The following is a 3,378-nucleotide window of genomic DNA, read 5'->3' as shown; positions in this document are numbered from 1 at the left end:
CTATCACCCAGTCCAATGACTCCCATATCTGTAACTTTATCCTCCTCCTTTTTCTTCAATTCCAGACTCATCTTTCCCACTATCTACTATGCACCTCTCCTAGATGTTCTATAGGCATCTTACTTCATTTATAGAAGCCACACAGCTGGGTGCGGTGGCTCACGCCTATAATCCCAGCACTTTGGGAAGTCAAGGTGAAAAGATTGCCTAAGCTCACAGGTTCAAGACCAGGCTGGGCAACTTGGCAAGAACTCTTCTCTACAATAAATCAAAAAATTTGCCAGGTGTGGTGGCGCGTGACTGTAGTTCCAGTTACTTGGAAGGCTGAGGCAGAAGGATCACCTGAGACCTGTAGGTCGAGGCTGTGGTGGCCATGAGTGTGCCACTGCACTCCAGCTTGGGCAATAGAGTGAGACTCCAATTCAAAAAAAAAAGTCACACGATTGAAATATTTATGTTATCCTAGACTCTTTCCTCTATAATCTCACTAAATTGGTCTAATTGTTCACCAAATCCTGTGAGGATTAAATATGACCTTTTTCTTACCCAAATTCATAAGAGGCTTGGAGGGTCATGCCTGATAAGAACTCACCAGGCGGGTTTTATTACCCTATATCCTAAAGTTTGCCTCCAACTTAACTCTGGCATGACATTGCATAACAAACAAAGACTCATGTACCCAATCCTGACTTGTACCCCAGATCTTAATATAAAATAAAGTAAAAACAAACAACAACAAAGAAAGAAATCAGGGTTGTTTTTTTTTTTTGCTTTCTTTTTTTGAGCAGGAGTCTCACACTCTGTCGCCCAGGCTGGAATGCAGTGGCATGCTCATGGCTACTGCAGCCTTGACTTGCTGGGCTCAGGGGATTCTTCTACCTCAGTCTTCCAAGTAGCTGGAACCACAGGCATGGGCCACCACACCCAGCTAATTGTTTGATTTGTTGTGGAGACGAAGTCTCATCAGTGTTGCTCAGGTTGGTCTCAGATCTGTGGGCTCAGGCAATCCCCTCGCCTCAGCCTCCCTAAGTGCTAGGATTACAGGTGTGAGCCACTACACCCAGCAGAAATCAAGCTAGTTTATGGCCCTGAAAAAAGCCATCTCTTGTGGATTCCCAAACTCCCAGGGAGCCTTCCAAGATACTTGTCTATCCTTTCTGAGGTCTGCCACTTATATAGTTTATCTACATATCAACAAACCTGGAATCTTTCCAACCCTTTTTCTAGCAAAACATTTTGTCTCCTGTTTCCCAAATTCCTTAGATAAGAGCTACATATTATCAGTCAAGAAATCTTTGAACTCACCTATGGAAATGTCCCTCCTCTGGTCAAACCAATGAGACCCTCACATGTATTGATTTATGGTTTTTGTAATTTTTGCTGCCATAAAATTGTATATAATCACAGTGGGCACATGTTCGCAGAACCTCCTGGGCCAGGGGTGTAGATAAGTTTGGTCCAGAATAAACTGTCTTTAAAGTTTACAAAGTCTGGCAGTTTTCATCAACAACTGTGGTTTAATCTTCTAGTTGTTTCTTTTTTTTTTGAGTTGGTCTCACTTTGTCGCCCAGGCTGGAATGCAGTGGCACGCTCATGGCCACCCTAACGTCGACCTGCTGGGCTACAGCGATCCTTCTGCCTCAGCCCTCCAAGTAGCTGGAACTACAGGCATGTGCCACCACGCCCAGCTAATTTTTTGACTTTTATTGTAGAGATGAGGTCTCACCAAGTCGCCCAGGATAGTCTCGAACCTCAGGCAATCCTCTCACCTTGGCCTCCAAAAGGGCTGGGTTTACAGGCTTGAGTAAGTGTTTCTTTCATTTCTTTTTCTTTGTTTTTTTTGCATTGGAGTGTCCCTCTGTCGCCCAGGTTGGAGTGCAGTGGCACACTCACGGCCACCGCAGCCTCAACCTGCTGGGTTCAGGTGATCCTTCCACCTCAGCCTTCCAAGTAGCTGGAACTACAGGTGCACGCCACTACGCCCGGCTGATTTTTTGATTTATTGTAGAGATAGGTCTCACCAAGTTGCCAGGCTGGTGTCCAACCCCTGTCTTAGGCAATCCTCTGGTTTCAGCCTCCGAAAGTGCTGGGATTACTGGCTTGAGCCACAGAGCCCAGCTAATTGTTAATTTTTTTTTTTTTTTTGAGTTGGAGTCTCACTCTGTGGCCCAGACTGGAGCGCAGTGGCCGCTCCCGGCCACCGCAGCCTCGACCTGCTGGGCTCTGGTGATCCCTCCGCCTATCCCTCCGCCTAAGGCTTCCGAGTAGCCGGAATTACAGGCGCGCGCTACCACGCCCAGCTAATTTTTTTGATTTATTGTAGAGATGAGGTCCCGCCTGCCCAGGCGGGTCTCGAACCCACGGTCTCATAATTGTTTCTTAAACGTATACTTTCCTCTTCAATTCTACTGCAGTTTCTTTCATTCTTTAGTTCCCAGATTATCACCAAATCCTCCTAAACACTTCCTTCCATTCTCCTCACTGCTCCCTGAGGGCTTTTTCTAAAGACATTTGTTAATTTTTAAAAATTGCCCTGCAGCGATTTTTTCCATTGCCTTCACAATAAAATCCAAATTACTTAGCTCCTCATTATGTGACTTCTACCTTCCTCTCCACTTTCACCTCCCCCAGCTAAATCCTAAGGCATAAGCAAATTGTCACCTTGCCCAATAAAGGAGCACTGGATGTTAGCCTGTCTTGATTTGAACGGAAACAATAACAGAATGTACCTCACAGGGCTGTGAGGATGAAATGAGCTACAAACCAACAACATAGTATTTGTATATTGTGCTTATATTTTGCCTGGCACATCATGTGTTAAATATTGGCTATTTCTTATTACCCAGTCTCTGCATTTGCATGTGGTGGTCCCTTGGCCTGTTATACCCCTATTATCCCTCACCACCTATCTAAACTCTAATTCCCTTTCAAGATTCAGGGGCCACATTCTTAGCCAGTTCACCCTGCCCCTCATCTGTCTCCATCGCTTCCTGACTTCTTTGATCCTGTAACTATGTGTGTCTGTCACTGGACCGTGAACTTCCTAAAAAAGAGGGATGATGCTTTCATCATTTAGGGCAAAACTGAAGACAGGTGTTTAATACTTTCTGAATTACTGCACGGAGCAGGCCCACATGCAACGTGATCTGTAAATGTTCCCAAAGCCAGCTGTGTCTTGAGCGAAGTAAAACCCACTTCCCGAGGGAGCCTTAAGTCGCAGCCATGAACTCCGAAGAAAAACGAGCTCTCTTTCCGCCGTCCCAAACCAGAAGACCCCCTGGGCCAAAGCCCCCAGCCTGGGAAACCCGGGGAAACACGTGACTTCAGAGTCGCAGTCTGCGCCTGCGCACCCGACCGCGACGGCCCTGCCCCTGCGCC

The sequence above is a fragment of the Carlito syrichta genome, unplaced genomic scaffold (assembly GCF_000164805.1).
Source record: "Carlito syrichta isolate Samal-C Ts95f unplaced genomic scaffold, Tarsius_syrichta-2.0.1 Scaffold304758, whole genome shotgun sequence".
Classification (NCBI taxonomy): domain Eukaryota; kingdom Metazoa; phylum Chordata; class Mammalia; order Primates; family Tarsiidae; genus Carlito; species Carlito syrichta.
The sequence above is the reverse complement of the archived record's forward strand: the minus strand, read 5'-3'. Positions refer to the sequence as shown.